At 35.1% G+C, this 19374-nt stretch overlaps 1 protein-coding gene and 1 pseudogene across 1 annotated transcript in view; both read right to left on the bottom strand.

The window, feature by feature from the left end:
• The window catches only part of LOC149194462 (uncharacterized), a 122843-nt gene that overhangs the window by 87654 nt on the left and 15815 nt on the right, over positions 1 to 19374 (bottom strand). The window lies entirely within an intron of this gene.
• LOC149194463 (potassium transporter 7-like) lies at positions 2021 to 4518 on the bottom strand (annotated as a pseudogene).

The raw sequence follows: 19374 nt of genomic DNA, 5'->3' as shown, positions 1-19374 counted from the left end.
CTACAAAGTCTATGCATATTGTTAATAAAGAAATTGATTTATCCTTGCCTGGAATTGAAGTGTAGAATTCTCGTTTTGCCATGATTGGATTTGTTATAAGAAATGGATCTTGTCCCATATATGCGAGTAACAGAGATGAGAACACCAAAAATGTGAAGTCTATCTGTAGCCAACATTTATTCATAAGATTATACTAGCATTGAAAGGCAAAAGAGCACAAACTATGGGGAAGACTCAAGGTGAAAAACCAAATCCATATAAAGTTGTACTACTGCAATTCCCTGAAATTGAAAGAAAAGTATGTCTGCTTGAAAGAAACATTTACAAGAAAGTATGGCTACTAAAAAAGAAACCCTTACAATAGCCTAAAGTTTTCATGCTCTACAATGAGCTTCTTTAAGCTCTAAGCTTACCTCGACAGATCTCACTGAGAAGTGACTCAAGTCAACAAACATTGCTTTAGCTCATGTGAATTAGAATACTAGTGCAAATTTTATTGGTGATTCCAGACTTAAGTTATTTAATACAGAGATAGAACATAGACAAGAATAGTAGGTTTCAGTTTCAATCACATGTTATGCACAACAAACAATCTCCAAGAGAAAACCATGCTCGATTTGGATTACTTGAAAAGAAGTAATAGATATAGACTGGATTGAACACCTTGAAAACACTATTGTCATATGAAATAATGTTGTAGAGACCAACCAGCCCAAGGGAAAGAAACCATATGAATAGAACTGGGCCATAAAAAAGTCCCACTTTGCTAGTGCAAAAACTCTGAATGCTGAACAAGATGAGAGAGGGAGGTTAAATAACTTCAGTATATTCCACTCACTAAAGTGCTTATTAATAACTTAATGAACCATCATTAAGTTGACATGACTTAAATAAGCAAGTATTAGATGACAAATTGTGTTAGGCATTGGTTGGGTTTTGTATGGTACTAACCAGAATATCTTGTAATTTTTTCACATTGTTTTGACATTATATTGGATTTCAGCTTAACATTTTTGCAAATTTAGTTGAATTAATAAAATGTTTAGCAACCCTGTTAATAAATAATTATTTACTTGCATAAAAGGTTGGAAATGGAGCACAATTTTGTTGTCTAAGCCCATGCAACTTTTCACCTCAAACCCATTCTGTGTACACCTAGCATTTGGCTAAGAAGAATATCTCGTAATTTGTTCACATTGTTTTGACATTATATTGCATTTCATCTTAACATTTCTGCAAATTTGGTTGAAGTGATAAAATGTGAAGTAAGGTTCGAAATGGAGCACAATTTTGTTGTCTAAGCCCATGCAACTTTTCACCTCAAAACCATTCTGTGTACACCTAATATCTAAAAATGCATGAGAATACCTTTTGCAGACACCTCCATTATGCCCACAAAAGTCCTAATAATGCATTACATAGAGAAATTTAGATTTTTTCCATTTGATTGCTTCCGGACAAAACTTTTGTTAGTATTGAAACATAAAAATTCCTTTGTCCAAAGATATATTCTATATTTCATCAATTAAGAAATATTCAAAGAAATAAGTATACTAGAAAGCTTAAAACTTGAATTTCTAAACATGAATAAACTGATTTCACTTTTTCTTTCGACTTCTAACATGAAACCTTAACCAAAGAAAGCCTCAAGTATGGATAGATTTCAGTTGTTTAGGCTAGCAATTGCATCATCATCAGATGTGGAGAACTGGGGCATTAGCCTGATGGTAGATACTAAAGGCAATTAAATTGAACATCACTATATGACAAGTAGAAAATGTTGCATTCCACTCAACTTCCATATCCTAAAGTCAAAATCTTTATGGTTTCCTATCAAATACAGTTAGATATGGTTTATGGAGCAACAGATGCAAATCCAATGTGCAGTTCAATTTTATATTTCAATGTGTTTTCTGTCACCAAATTCTCCCATTTCTCTCATCACATCCTATGCAGAAGCATTTTTTTTGTTGATCCTTTTGGGCAAGCATAAAGTTTGCAACTTTGTAGCTTCAAGATCTCACACCATGTGAGTTATGCGAACCTGTAGAAGATTAGAGTGAGGAAAACATAGTGTTGCAATTCCTGCTCTACAATTTTTCCTCAAAAAAGCATAGAAGTATTTAATAACCAATTTCTTGATAAACCAAGAATCCTTTCTAGCTCTAATATCTGCATGACCCAAGGGATATACATCTCCTAATTCTTTGGCTTTATGCATGGATGAAAGCTCATACTCAAGACTTTGATCATCCATAGGCACAACACTTGTGGGCAACCCTGATGAGGTACTAGCTTCTGGTAGTGACTCTAGAGGAGCAAAGAAATTCCTTGAACCCCTATAATTTCCCATTAGGGGTGCTTCCAGGGAATCAAGCTTGTAGCTTATTTCTCCTAGTAGTTTAGGATCCTTTGTTTCATTCTCTGATTCTGAAGTATATTGATCATCACTCTCCAATGAGAAATCTGCAGCCTCCCTATGGAGAAACTTTTCAAGACTTTCAATAAGTAGTTGTTAGAAGGCTTGATGATTCTCCTTTCGGACATCTTTGTAACCATACCTTGCAATACAATGAAACATGTGGTAGGTTCTTGGACAAACTCATCTCAATAGAAAGCACTCACCTTGTGTCACAACAGGAACGGGAACATACTTGATACATACAAATATTATGGTGGAATGAATAGTTGGGAGACTCGTTACAAAATTCCCAAATATTGTTGAAATTCTGTGAACGAGTTCATTATAGACCAACCCAATTCTAGAAACTCTTACTATGCCAAGATTTGAACCGAGCTCTAGCATCAAATCCATTGAGATTTTCATCCTGACTTCACTTTGATACTTTAGGACACTTCCATAGTTCTATATGTACATTACAAAAAGGAGCGAGGAGGAAAAAACCAATGGGAGCCAACTACCATCACTCACTTTCATCAATATAGCTAGAAAATGAGTTAGTTCAATGGTTAGAAAGAAAATCAGGAAAAAAAGTGCCAAGAATAGGTTGGTTTGCCATATCATAGGCATGACAATAGTCACTAACACTATGGTCACCATCATTACTCCCACCTTATAAGTTCCTACAACATGTCTATATGTCAGCAAATTTGTAGTAAAGAGTGATATTCATTTCAAGGTTCTACTAGTTGTTTTCCATGAAATTTACTTATTGGATGAGATATTACTCTGTAATGGTGTTATAAATTGTGTATGCTAGTAAATGCTGACTATTGTTAGAACTAAATAATAATAAATCAAATTCATGTCTTTGTATAAGACTTACCATATGCATTTCCTATCTCATTTGTGCCCTTAAAGGTGGTAGCTACAATGATGCAAAGAATCATCAGGAACCAGTTTATGATTGGAATGTAGGCCTGGCCCATAAACTGCTTTGAGCTGTGTATGAATTTAAGCCTGGGAGGCAACCAAGAGCCATTGACGGTTTGATACATGAAAATGTTTCTGAAATAATAGCTTGACTTGTGATCAAAGCAACAGCAGTGGCTAGCATAATAATTGGCTAGAATGCACCAGCTGAATGATTTGGATATGAGAAAAATATATCTACTCAATAGTCAAAAGGCAATATGAACTATATAGGCGAGCACAACCACAATTCGTATTATGAATAACTACTAAGAATACAGGAACCTGTGATGCATTTCAATTATAAGAATGATTTTCCATTTCAAAACATGATTATAATCCATGAAAAACATGCTACAAAGTCTATGCATGTTATTGATATAGAAACTGATTGAACCTTTCCTAGAATTGAAGCGTAGAATTCTCGTTCTGCATGCTTGGATTTGTTATAAGAAATGCAGATTGGCCCATATATGAGAGTAACAAACATGGGAACACCAAAAATGTGAAGGCTATATATAGCCAACATTTATTCATAAGATTATACTAGCATTGAAAGGAAAAAAATTACAAACTATGGGGAAGACTCAAGGTGAAAAACCAAATCCATATAAAGTTGTACTACTGCAGTTCCCTGAACCTGAAAGAAAAGTATGCCTACTTGAAAGAAACCTTTACAGAAAAGTATGGTTGCTCAAAAAGGAACCCTTATAGTAGCCTGAAGTTGTCATGCTCTACAATGAGCTTCTTTAAGCTCTAAGCTTACCTAGACAAATCTCACTGAGAAGTAACCCAAGTTAGCAAACATTGTTTCAGTTCCTATGAATCAGAATAATAGTGCAAATTTTATTGGCGATTCCAGACTTTAGTTATTCAATGTAGAGATAGAACAAAGACAAGAATAGTAGGTTTCAGTTTCAATCACATGCGATGCACAATAAATAGTCTCAAAGAGAAAACCATGCTTGATTTGGATTACTCGAAAAGAATTAATAGATGTAGACTAGATTGAACACCTTGAAAACACTATTTTCATATGAAATAATGTTGTATAGACCAACCAGCCCAAGGGAAATAAACCATATGAATAGAACTAGGCCATAAACAAGTCCCATTTTTCTAGTGCCAAACCTCTGTATGCTGAACAAGATGAGAGAGGGAAGTTAAATAACTTCAGTATATTCCACTCGCTAAAGTGATTATTAGTAACTTAATGTGCCATCATTCAGTTAACATGACTTAAATAAGAAAGTATTAGATGACAAATTGTGTTAGGCATTTGTTGGGTTTTGTATGTTACTAACCAGAATATCTCGTAATTTGTTCACATTGTTTTGACATTATATTGGATTTCAGCTTAACATTTTTGCAAATTTGGTTGAAGTAATAAAATGTGAAGTAACCCTGTTAATAAATAATTATTTACTTGCATAAAAGGTTAGAAATGGAGCACAATTTTGTTGTCTAAGCCCATGCAACTTTTCACCTAAAACCCATTCTGTGTACACCTAACATCTCGCTAACCAGAATATCTTGTAATTTGTTCACATTGTTTTGACATGATATTGGATTTCAGCATAACATTTCTGCAAATTTGCTTTAAGTGATAAAATGTGAAGTAAGGTTGGAAATGGAGCACAATTTTGTTGTCTAAGCCCATGCAACTTTTCACCTAAAACCCATTCTGTGTACACCTAACATCTCGCTAACCAGAATATCTTGTAATTTGTTCACATTGTTTTGACATTATATTGGATTTCAGCATAACATTTCTTCAAATTTGGTTTAAGTGATAAAATGTGAAGTAAGGTTCGAAATGGAGCACAATTTTGCTATCTAAGCCCATGCAACTTTTCACCTCAAACCTATTCTTTATACACCTAACATCTAAAAATGCATGGGAATACCTTTTGCGGACACCTCCATTATGCCCATAGAAGTCCTAATAATGCATTACATAGATCAATTTAGATTATGTCAATTTGATTGCTTCTAGACAAAACTTTTGTTAGTATTGAGACATAAAAAATCCTTTGTCCAAAGATATATTCTATATTTCATCAATTAAGAAATATTCAAAGAAATAAGTATACTAGAAAGCTTAAAACCTGAATTTCTAAACATGAATAAACTTATTTCACTTTTTCTTTTGACTTCTGACATGAAACCTTAACCAAAGAAAGCCTCAAGTATGGATAGATTTCAGTTGTTCAGGCTAGGAATTGCATCATCATCATATGTATAGAACTGGGGCATTAGCCTGATGGTAGATACTAAAGGCAATTAAATTGAACAACACTATATAACAAGTAGAAAATGTTGCATTCCGCTCAACTTCCATATCCTAAAGTCAAAATCTTTATGATTTCCTATCAAATACAGTTAGATATGGTTTATGGAGCAACAGATGAAAATCTAATGTGCAGTTCAATTTTATATTTCAATGTGTTTTCTGTCACCAAATTCTCCCATTTCTCTGATCATGTCCTATGTAGAAGCATTTTTTTATTGATCCTTTTGGGCAAGCATAAAGTTTGCAACTCTGTAGCTTCAAGATCTCACACCATGTGAGTTATGTGAACTTGCATAAGATTAGTGTGAGGAACACGTAGCGTTGCAATTCCTGCTCTACAATTTTCCCTCGAAAAAGCATAGAAGTAATTAATAACCAATTTCTTGATAAACCAAGAACCCTTTCTAGCTCTAATATCTGCATGACCCAAGGGATATCATCTCCTAATTCTTTGGCTTTATGCATGGATGAAAGCTCATACTCAAGACTTTGATCATCCATAGGCACAACACTTATGGGCAACCTTGATAAGGTACTAGCTTTAAGACTTTGATCATCCGTAGGCACAACACTTGTGGGCAACCTTGATGAGGTACTAGCTTCTGGTAGTGAATCTGGAGGAGCAAAGAAATTCCTTGAACTCCTATAATTTCCCATTAGGAGTGCTTCCATGGAATCGAGCCTGTAGCTTATTTCTCCTAGTAGTTGAGGATCCTTTGTTTCATTCTCTGTTTCTGAAGTATATTGATCATCACTCTCCAATGAGAAATCTTCAGCCTCCCTACAAAGAAACCTTTCAATACTTTCAATAAGTATTTGTTAGAAGGCTTGATGATTTTCCTTTCAAACATCTTTGTAACCATACCTTGCAATACATCAAAACATGTGGTAGTTTCGAGGAACTCTTACTGTGCCAAGATTTGAACTGAGCTCTAGCATCAAATCCGTTGAGATTTTCATCCTAACTTCACTTTGATACTTTAGGACACTTCCATAGTTCTAGATGTACATTACAAAAAGGAGGCAAGATGCTAAAACCAATGGGAGCCAACTACTGTTTTGAAGAATTTGGTATCTACAAATAAATACTAATTCGCTAGATAAGTAGCCATATCTAGAACAATAGTTTAAAGCACTTTAACCTTTTCCTATAAGCAATAGATAAGAGAAAGAAGATGAGAAGACCTACTTGTAGTTCCACTTTCCTCTTGTCTCCTTTGTATCGATCCCATCACTCCTTCCCGTACTTAACACGCTTGAACACAAACAAAAGACAAAGAACCTATCAAAGAAAAAGATCTATTGAATACAAGTAAATGGAATTAGATACATTTCACACATATAATCATCATATAGCAATACAAACATATGGGAAAAAGCTTTGAATACTTTATTGAATAGAAGAAGGAATTACAACCATCGTGCCTAATTCAAAGTCATTCCTCTAGCTTGGATCCCATCCACATCACATGAAAAGCATGACAAACTTGTAGCATAAAAATACTTGTCTCAAAGCTAATTCTCATAGCAATGTTATCTCCTTACAATTCAACATAGTCCAGCCCCTGATCACTTAGATGAGTGTTCAATTTATAGGAGGACGAAGGAGGTTATGTCATAAATGGGGGTATTGAATGGCCTTCCATACTTAGAATTAGTTCCATGGAGGAAGTGATGAGAGGATAGGATGCATATTAACTCATTCCTCATCCATTCTCGAGCTCATAGGAGTTGATAAGTGAGGGAAACTTCTAGATGACTCCAAAAGATAAGAATATTCCCCAAACCCTATGTGAATTTCACTCAATCTCGCCCAGCGCGGGTGAATGAAGGCCTAAGTTCTCTGCAAACCACCCTGGCATGGACTCTACTCTGCAGTGCACCCTTACATGGGCCTACCTATGTTGGTCCCTCTAGAGGTCATTTCAGGATGTCTTTAAGTCATGAAACTGTCTGGGAAGGAGGCATTCAAAAGGGTGACTTGTTTAGGGCATGTAGCAACTAATATTAGGGTTTAATCAGCCCTAAACCATTGATTTGGATGATGGGAGTGATGTGACCAAATGGATATGTAACAACTGCACCCTAAAGCATGAAGTCGAAAAATGCAAATGTCGAATAAAATGCTTTACGATATGATGAGGAGGTTTCGAAGTGGAAGGTGACCTCCATCAATTACAATACATATATCATGATATTTTGATTTTTACATGAATTACTGAGGGATGGCATACCCATGATCAGTTTATAAACTTTCATTACATGTACATAGACAATCATCTACAGATATAGACCCATGATTAGAAAGACCATCAATGTAAAGCCATTGTACATATGATTTAGTACTCTTGAAATCGCAGCCTGGATGGATGAAACGAGATCCGGGGTCTTCTATCTCGTTCAATCATTTGCTCAAGTATGAGTCTAACCATGTGAATATGTGATCTAAAGTTGAACATGGGAAGACACCATATGATTACCAACCAATGATGTAAGTTGTTAACAGATGCAAGAGAAATCACCGATGATGATAATGATCCTCAAGGTACTACAGTACATTCTGCATGGTGTGAATGGATGATTTTATGTCGAACACCATACAAAGTCTTTCAATCGAAGGTCATTGATGTTAACCTATCGCTGGAACTGAGAAACTTGCCATTAATGTATGCAAGCCTCAAGGTACTAGAAGGGTGTTTCTAAGCCAAATTCTTGGATAATGTGTTGATTTCGACAAGAAGCGTCTCATCGCAGAAGTGCCTTGATGTATCCCACATCAACGACATGAAATGAGTGTAATGATTTTGGAGACGGAATTTAACTAACGACACAAGGTTTAGGAATGGCGGTCATGAAAATGAAGGTTTATGGTATTGCAAAGGATGAATTTTGACTGGACGACTTCTCTTGAACATGTCAGCGACACTAAAATGAATTGGTAGCATTGACTGAAAAAAAAGTGATGGATCGTATGATAGACCAACGGTATGATAACCATCAAGTTGATAACCCAACCTAAATAGTCACGGTGATGGAGTGAAAGCGTCATGTTCAAGAACGATGTACTACCATAAAGTGGTTTTCCCCTTTTTCCCATTTTCCCCAGTCATTGTTGACCAGTACCTCTTTATTTTTTATCAAGCTTGAGGAGGATAACATATGCTTGTTGTATAATTCCATCCTTCGGGTGAATCCATTGGTATGTGATGTTTTAACGAATCTAGCGAAGGTAACAGAGTCGGCCGCCTTGTACACTGTGATACACCGAACACAGCATTCGGGGAGATTGCCTGCCCGTACTTCTTGGTTCACTGGGAGGTATTATGTAGTTCATAGTTGCTTGGTAAACCTTTTTCCTAGATTATCCCTCTTTTGTTTTGTTATGTTACTTTGATTAGAATAAATTTAATTGACCACGGATAACATCCTCCACGCTTTCTCCTTAGTTGATCTTAGGTTGAAACATATGACAAAAAATACGTAGTCCACCAATCAAGGAATTCCTTTTGATGGGAATCCTAGTACTTTTCCTCCTTTTGGAAATATTGGTGCTCCTTATATGGATACATTGTCCCTTCCGAGACTTAGCATTGGCTTGCTAGCATGGTTGTTTTCAACCTCCTTGGTTCAAAATGTCGTAATTTCTCCGTAATCGAGTACACCTCCAATTGGACAAAATCAACCTCCAGTTGATCCTAAAGTTGACCCTTTGCCTTCTTCCTTGGTTGTTTCTTCCTCCCCTTCTTCCTCTTCGCCTGGTGAAAGTATCGATACTAGTAACCAAGTGGCTAATAAGAAGAAGAAAGGGAAGAAGAAGAAGAAGAAGCAAATTCTGCAAAGGGGCAACCAAGCAACCATTGTTTTGAATGCAACATCTGATGAGAAATTGTCCATCAAGCCTCACAAAGTTCGATATCCATGCAAACTTTGTACGGGAGACCATCTTCTTCAAAATTGTTCTGGTATTCCTCAAATCTTAGAAGAATGGTCTTCCCATTCACATCATCCCATGCCATCAACTTCTGGAGATCATGCTGGTGACCCACAATAAACTAGTGGTAGTAAAGTTCATGGAAATAAGGGTGAAGTTAAGTTTCCCTATAGGTTATGTGAAGGGAATCACCCCATTCACCTTTGTCCCTTTCTCGAAGAAGCCCAAAAAGTGTTAGATGATCTGGATGATGGGAGTGATGTGCCCAAATGGATATGTAACAACTACCATCACTCACTTTCATCAATACAGCTACAAAATAAGTTAGTTCAATGGTTAGAAAGAAAACCAAGAAAAAAAGTGCCAAAAATAGTTTGGTTTGCTCTATCAAAAGCATGGAAATAGTCACTAACACTGTGTTCACCATCATTACTCCCACCTTAGAAATTCCTACAACATGTCTCTATGTCAGCACATTTGTACTAAAGAGTGATATTCATTTCAAGGTTATAATAGTTGTTTTCCATGAAATTTACTTATTTTATTTACCTACCTGCACCATTGCACTTACCTGCCTGCACCATGCAATGGATTCTTGCACCATTTACCTGCTTGCACTCCAAAGTATTCCTAGATTGCATTCACATTCTCTATGCCTATACTTGAACCCTCCATTCATGGGGATCGAATTGTATTAGTTGTTGACTTGTATAAGGATTTTGTTCCTTGGCTTGCTATGGCACATATGGGTTATTACTTCAGTCAGACATAGATGTTAATAGTTTGGGTGCCAATGGTGAAATGGTTGAAGCGCATCGTGGTCACGACTAAGGAATCCAATAAGTATTATCATTTCAATGACAACTGCGTTCTTCTTTCTCATGTCGATGCCGATACAACAATAAGCTCAACATAAACTCTGTCATCACAACACCCTGCCATATTGCCAGTCAATTCTGCTACCACAAAGAACCCGTCGAGCCTTTGATGTTGGCCCATGCATTTGCACGATAGCAATAATGGGCCCTGCCTATAAATCGACAATGTGAACAACGTTATTATTCATGGCTTGCAAATCAGTAATTGTGTGCCCAATGCGGTAGGCAATGTTCGGGCATCGGAGGGTAATGACTGTGTGTAATTGATAGAACCACAATACGGAGATGGTATATGAGTAACGACTTCCACTAATATATGGATCGACCACAACTCCCTCTCCAAGTGCCAAGATGGTCTTCTTGATGTCACGCTAGGTTCCACAACAGTTACTATTTCCAACAATCACTTCTTTAACCATGACAAGGATTCAATGCTCGTTATGGTTATGATAAGTCCGAGTCAATATGAATCTGATCGAAGGAGATATGCACCGAATCTCTGATGCCAACCTGTAAGTAGCTCACGCGAGGAGGAAATCGATTAAGCCAAATCAAACCTCAACAACCACTCCAGGAAAAGAGGAACGATTCACTAGAATCGTTCCCTCTTTCAATATTTAGTTGCAAAACTAATTCTTATTCCGACAAACTATTAAAACTAATAATGTTCTATATTTTAATTGGTTGAATTAAAAGACCCAATTTGTAATTCGATGTCTATATAAGAAATCGATTGGAACAAACATAAATTAGTCAATTAATTATACAGACAGGAATTAGGAAATCGATCGAGCAAGAGGCAATGCGCATGAAGGGAGCACACAGAAGGGAAGAGGAGCTATCCCAATGTAGCATCACGCGTTTATCACCAGTGGATCACTCCTCTCATCTTGCTAGAGTTGAATGTTGTCTGCTTGATGTAAAAGATTGTCATGTTCTCACGAATTAATTGAAGCAATTTTCATCTATGTTCTATCTATTTATTTATTGCATCTAATGATTTTGACTGCTAGGTGAACCAGGTTAATCGAGGGTGTGAGCTGGTTGGGTTGGCCACCAGACTAGCTTGCCACCGCTATTCATTTCTTAAGTTAATTAGCATTTAGATTATTATTTACTGTGTGAGTTTATTTAATTACTTTCAGTCTCTTTCCTCCTCCAAACTGATGTGATTTAATTTGTTGTAATGTTTTCCTTTTGACTGCAACATTGATTTGGTTTTCTGCCTTAGAAATTGTTCTCACATTCAAAATCTTTCTTTATGTCGAATAAGGATTGCGTCCCTTCAGAACGTTTGAATTTACAAGATCAGCTTATGTTATAACACTCTACCTCTAAAAGTTTTAATATGCAATTCAAATCCTTTGCTTTGGTCTAAGATTTGATGGGTTTTGTGCTCTGGAATGTAATTGGTTTCACCTGATGGATTTGAATGATTATGGAGTGGTGAGATCATAGCCATCAAATGTATTTAAATTTAATCAACTATGTTGCAAAACCCAAGTATCACTCAGGAAGCAACAATCACATATAATTTATGTTATCTAAAGTTGTGATTCTTGTATACCGCAGAGCCGACATTCATGAAAAGAAAGTTGCATTATGTTGCAAACGATCATGTTTATTTCCTTTAAACTTGCATTATGTTGCAAATCGATTTCTTGGTCACTATGCCCCACTCATCTCAACTCCATTTTCTAACGTACACATCTTCATTCATGGAATCTATGCAACATTTCAAGAGAAAGGCCTTTCAATTGAATAAATTTTGGGCCCTCCTCAAGCCAATGAGGGAAATATTTCACGGGGAATGCAATATTTCAAAGAAATTTGGGCCCCTCTGACCCACTCAACTAAATTCTATAAAAGAAACCTCTTTGCTCCACTAAATTCGATTTCTTGGCCGCTATGCCCCACTCAACTCAACCCCACTTTCTAACATACACATCATCATTAATGGAATCTACGCAACATTTCACAAGAAAGGCTTTTCAATTGAAAAAAATTTGGGCCCTCTTCGAGTCGATGTGTGGAATGCTTTTTGATGGAAGAAATTTGTGGAATATTTCACAGTAAATGCTTTTACATGGAAGAAATTTTAGGCTCTCTGCGCCACTTCAAGTCAAGTCAATCTGTTAATGTGTGTAGTTTCTTCGCTCTATAGGTTTTTCTTTTCAACTCAAATACTTACCTCCTCTGTAAATCTATGACACCCATTTCCTCTCTCCAACTCAGTTTCACAGACGATTGTAGTTTGGCATCACTTCTCTCTAACTCTGTTTGACCGATCTCCAACTAAGTTTTCCAGATTTGAACTTGGGTTTCTTTTATTTTAAATAATTCCATATTTCTCCCATTAACTAATTAAGCTGCTCCAAGATATGTAATAATTATGGCTATATATGGTTGTTTGATGATATTTGTTTCACGATGCATATACAATTTTCTTGGAGGCACAAAGATATGTCTATTTATGCATGTTCGATGGAAACATTAGTTTATATATATATAGATAGATAGATAGATATAGCACATGTGATTTCTCCAATAAATGTATTATTGTGTTTGAATTTCATATTCAATGACTTATTTTTATTAAACAAGGAGGATCTCACTTACTAGGAAACTTAAATATAATAATAATGAAACTTAAACATAATAATTTAGAAATTTAATTCTATTTAATTTTCTCTTTAGAACCTTCACTCTTTAAATCTAAACAAAACTTAATTAGAAAATATATTATAATTAATTACCCAAATAGTTCAATTGCCTAACCATTTTATGGAGGCATAAAAAGGGAGGGGGCTATGAAGGAGGAGACAAAATATTGCAATGAGAGGTATGCACTAGGTTTAGTTTGTCATTCATTCTTTCTAATTTCAGTATTCTTTGAGTTATAAGAAGCAAAACCAACAGGTGGCAGTGGATCATTTTCAAAGGGAAGATATTGTATAATGAGTAACTCCACTTATCCTTTGGACACATTATTTTAAGTAACTTGATTTTCTATCATTTTACTTGTTGTTTGAAGGTCTAGTTTTTATTTATCTAGTGCTAATAACCATTAATTTTTCAGAAAAATAGGTTGTCTACACATATATCAAAGCATCTGAAGGTGTTTTAAAGGTTGTCACATCCAATTTATTTTTCTTTCCTAGACTTCTGCATATGATTTTTTACGTTGCAATTGTTTAGAATATGATTTGGTCAATGGTTCTTCACAAGAATATATATATATATAGAGTACTCACACAAATTTTCTTAATAAAAATCATCCTCTTTTCTCTATACTTTCTGTGTATACTTCTCGCAAAATTTCATATTTTTTATTGGTAGTTTATTTTCTTTAATCTACAAATTAATGCAATTGAGGCTCTACAACTTTTTGAGGCAAAAAAGGTCATAAAACTCCGATAAGTTTGCTACTTCCCATGTTTTATTTTTTTTATTTATGTTCATAGAGCTTTAATTTTCTTATTTATATTCCCAAACTTTTTATAAAATTTCAAGCATTATTCTCTAAATGTGTCTCTTAATTTCTTTTTTCTGCTTAGCTTTCTCATAAATAATCTCCCAAAATCATAGAAAAATTGTAAACTCTCACTTAGTCAGTGACAATAAAGAGCATAAAATATTGGGTAGACTTGACCCGTTATTTGACTCACCCTAGTGATATTTGAGGGGTTGGTTAAGAGAAGCATAAAACTTCACTTTGATCAACACCTACCTTCCTCTCTTCCTCCTTGTGTTGTCATGTTTGGTGGATACTCGCAGGATGACATACTCATTGTTAGGAAAGAATGGAACATATTCTTCGAAAATAGGCTTCCTTTCTTATGGTGACTCAAATGCAGTATAGTGGAATCTCAAAAGGCCAACTTATCAAATACCTCATAAGAGGCTTATGACAATCGATATACAAGGCTTGATCAAGACGATAGGGAGAGAGAACAATATAGGAATATGAATGGGAATTGGATGTGCATACATTCATGACACTATCTATTTCTCTTTATCTATCACTCTTATATCTATCATTTTCTCTCCCCTCATGTCCCACCTCTCTTTCTACCTCCCAATATACCTCTCTATCCCTCATTCCTCTCTTCCTCTATCCCCCCTCCATCTCTATATCTATCTCCCTTTTTATCTCCCCCTCTCTCTCTATCCCTTACTCCCTCTCTGTCTCTCATTTCCTCACCCCTCTCTCTCTTGCCGACAACTCTGTCTCTATCTCCATCAATTTATCTTTCTCTCTCTCTTCCTCACTCCCTCTCTCCTCTCTCTCCACCTCACTCGCTCGCTTTCTCATTCTATCTACCCCCTCTCCATCTCCTTATCCCTCCCTTATCACTCTCTATGTCTCTCCACCTTTCTCTCTTTATCTTTCTCTTCTTCCCCGTCTCTCTCCTTTTCTCCCCCACTATGTTACTCTTCCAACTACATATCTATGTCCCTTCATATATCTCTCTATGTTCCCCCCACTCTCTCTCTCTCTCTCTCTCTCTCCCTCACACACACACACACCATCTCTCTTCCTCACACCTCCATCACCCTCTCTGAATATTTCTCTCTCTCTCTCTCTCTCTCTCTCTCTCTCTCTCTCTCTCTCTTATTTCCCTTTCCTCCTCCCTCTAGATCTAGCTCTATTTCCCTCCCTCTCTCCTTTGTCTCTCTATCTCACCCCCCACTCTTTATATCTATCTCTCTCCCCCCCGCTCCCCCTCTCACTCTATCTATCTCTCTCTTATCACTCTCTCTATCTCTCCATCTATTTCTTCTTCCCTCTTTCTTCCCCCTCTCCCTTCCCCATATAGATTTCTCTATTTCCCTCCCTCTCTCCATATCTTTCTCTCTCCACATCTATATTTTTCTATGTGTCTCTTTCTCTTCCCTCCCCTTTCTCTCTCCTTCATCTCTATCTCTATCTGCCTCCTCTCCCATTCTCTATCTCTTTATCTCAACCCCCTCTTTCTCTCTTAATACATACACACACACACACATATATATATATATACCCCCTCTCTCCCCATGACCCCGCTTCTCTCCATCTATCCTTCATTCCTTCTCTATATCCTCCCTCCCTCTCTCCCTTTCTCTTTTCTCCCTCATTCTCTCCCTCTCTCTCTCTCCACCCCTCTCTTTCTCTTCACTCTATATATATCGCTTCTTCCATCCCTCTCTCCTTATCTATCAACCCCTCTCTCTCTCTCTCTCTCTCAATCTCCCTCTCTCGTAGGATCTCTCTTCCTCCCTCTCTCTCCACACTTCAACTCTATCCCTATCTCCCTCACTTGTCCTTATATATTTATCTATTTAACCACCACCCTTTGCCCCTCGACTATCCATCCCCATATATATATATATATATATATATATATATATATATATATATATATATATATATATATATATATATATATATATATATATATATATATATATATATATATATATATATATATATATATATATATATATCTATCTCCCTCCCTCTTCCTCTCACTCTCCATCTCTCTCTTTCTCTCTATCTCCATCGTCATCCCTCTCTCCTTATATCCCTCCCTCCCTAACTACCAAACTCCCTCTCTCCCCTTCCTCTCTTTCTTTATCCCTCCCTCTCTCTCACAATACACCCACCCCCCGATATATATATATATATATATATATATATATATAATCTTCAGTGATAGTGTTATATGATTAATTGTAAGAAACCTCGTTTTTAATTCACTATAATTCATTACATTTTGAGTGAGTACATGGTATTGAGTGATTATATGATTAATTGCCAAAAACATGATTATATGATTAATTGAGTAATTCAATATATATTACATTTACATTTTGTAAAAGATATATTTTATTTGGAATAAAAAATATAATAATTTTAAATAATAATATATTTGTTTAAAATATTAAATTAAAAAATTGTATAAAATAATATAGAAAATATCTATGTATTTTAAAGAATAATATGATAAAGAAAGAAAAAAAATGGTACTTAATATAATATATTAAAATTTAAAATATGATTATATTTTTACGTATTTATTTCATTTTAGTTCCGGAAATGGAAAAGTTTTAGTACGGGGAATGGAAAAGGTTGTGATGTTAATAATGCCATATTGAAAATAATAATTATATAAAAAAAAAAAATAAAATAATTTATTTAAAATAAAATAAATTAATTAAATTTAAATTAAGTTAAAATAGATTTTTATATTTTTAGGTCATTTAAAAGACAAATTACATAAAGGTTAAGATTAAGTTGCAACAACAAAATATAGATAAAAAAAGAAAGCACAAAACCTACCAAACCCGGAGATCTTTTACTTTGAAATATTAGCACATCAATGAAACAAGAGAATAGTTAGTCAATTTTTTTTTTAATTAATTTCTGTTATGTATAAAGTTATTATAATTTGAGCCGGGATTATGCTCATTGACAGTTCTCCATGATGGATCTTACTTTCTTATTCATGATTTCAGTATCAAGGGAATGTGACTCCTTTCTATTGCTTAGAAAGCCAGCTCATTGATCTTCAGCACCATGGGAATGTGACTTATTGTGACTTTTTGTGTTTTAATTCCTGTTTCAGAATGTGTAGTCACTAAACTGTTTGAAGACATGGATAGCTTTTTTGTCTCTGTTTTCCCTGAAACGGTCAAATCCGTTCCATTTGTTGTGTTGGCTATGGGCAGTTCTCACTGTCCCCAAACAATGTAATGCAGTGCAGATCTTTATATTATCTTAATATAAATCTATGATGATTCTTTTCTGTCTTAAAAAAAAAAAAGTTATTATAATTTTATAATTAGTATTATTTTTTATCAATTTCACAATTAAATATATATATATATATATATATATATATATATATATATATATATATATATATATATATATATATATATATATATATAAATTATACGTCTTCGTTCATGGAATCTATGTAATCGAGTCAATGCGTGCAATATTTCACGGGGAATGCTTTTTGATCGAAGAAATTTTAGGCCCTCTGCGCCACTCAATTCAAGTCAATGTGTGCACTTTCTTCGCCCTAAAGATTTTTGCTCAACTCAAATATAAAGAGTTACATTTAAATATCTTAATTATCTTATATTTATAATTTTAATTTTATCTTATTAAATTGGGTATTATTTTATTTATTTATGGATTAAATAAATTGAATTAAATAAAAATATTAAATTATATGTATGTGTGAGATATTCTTTTATTAATAGCCAAATATATTTATATTCATATCTAGTTTTTTATCATTACAAGTTGTCATGATATTAGGAAACTAGATTAGTGATGAAATCAAGGATTGTTTTACGGAGACATTACATACTGTAAAGAACATTTCACATAGTAGTCTAATATCCAAATAGTTTGGAGCATATTTAGCATATAAACAAGTTGTAGTATAATATATGGTGTTCCATACATACCCAAAAATGATTTACTCTCTTATAATTGAAAATTAAGTTGAAGGTAGATTCATAGTAGTGAAACACCAAACTGATAGTCATGAAAGAAAATTACGATTACATAGAGAGATATATAGGGTCTATTGGCATGCCTACAAAGGTTGTACCTTCGCTGCAAGCTAGAATAGCTTCCATCCTAGCCAAATGATACACCATGTCTCTATGTTATGCTTGCAAATCATATAGTTTTATATGAATTTCCCATTTGACTTCATTCGTCTCTAAGGTGGATTTGCCTAATAGGGCTTTGATATGCTAGTATAATTCAATAGTGTATAGGTATTGATTTTTTCTTCCTTTAGTATGGTTGATGTACAACACCTAGTGAGCCATAGAAGCCAATATCTCAACATCTGTAAACTCATCTTTGTATACAGTGACTTCCTCTTGTATATTTGCAGAGATATGGGGGTGCAAGGGTCTATCAACAGAGTGGGATTGAGTGCAAGCATGGTAGCTCCCCTCCCCACTAGAGGTTACACCACACCTGTTTTGTGCACACTAGCATGCAATGGTGGGGAGTGAGGTTGATATGTTCCTAAGAGAAGGGTGGTTAGCAAACATAAAGAAGGCTTGATTGAAAGAACAAAGGTGACAAGGAAGGAGTTGGAAAGTGGTTGACACCCAAATGTAATAGAGATGGGAGCACTAAGGAAGGAAGAAACCTAGATACAGTAAGGAGGGGGAGCACCGAGGAAGATTCCATTGTTCACCTTGAGTAAGATAAAGAAAGCCACGAGAGAATAGAATTGAAATAAGCAAGGTTAGTAAAACAACATTTCCAATGAAATGTAGCCATAATGAAAACAAGATGAATTACAACTAAACAGACTGATACTTTTGTCCAAATGCTTATGTTGTAGCAATGTTGGTGCAATTGGATGTAGGGTGACTGCAACATTGATACAAGAACGTGTTCCTTGAGCATGGAATCTAATGACTAAACAAGTAAAGGTTCCCAATGGACGTTAGTGTTATTCATAGTCTATTTTTGAAACTTATACACAAGAATAATGGTAAACAAGATATACACTAGTACACATAATTTATGTGGTAAAACCCTCACAATTTGTCAAGGAAACCTCCATGGGAAAGGAAAATAGGATTTTATTTTCTGGAGAATTTTTACATTCAGGCTTACACAACCCACACAACCTCCTCATATATCAGAAACATATATGAAGTAGGCCCTATTACAATAGCTATGGTAACTATATTTGTGGTTTGTCAAACAAAATAACTGCAACAAATTTTACTTTACGAAGCTTAAATTTACATTTTACATATTGTTGTTATATTTTGATAATCTCCACCTTGACAATAATTTTCCTAATGCCTTGCCAAAGTCCTATCACCTTTTCTGCAAACTAAGAGAAGTGAAACACCACCATAACTTCTA

The sequence above is a fragment of the Pinus tabuliformis genome, chromosome 2_2 (genome assembly GCF_031772625.1).
Source record: "Pinus tabuliformis cultivar Carrire ecotype Pingquan chromosome 2_2, CPIR1, whole genome shotgun sequence".
NCBI lineage: Eukaryota > Viridiplantae > Streptophyta > Pinopsida > Pinales > Pinaceae > Pinus > Pinus tabuliformis.
Note: the sequence above shows the minus strand (reverse complement) of the source record. Positions and strands in the feature narration are given on the sequence as shown.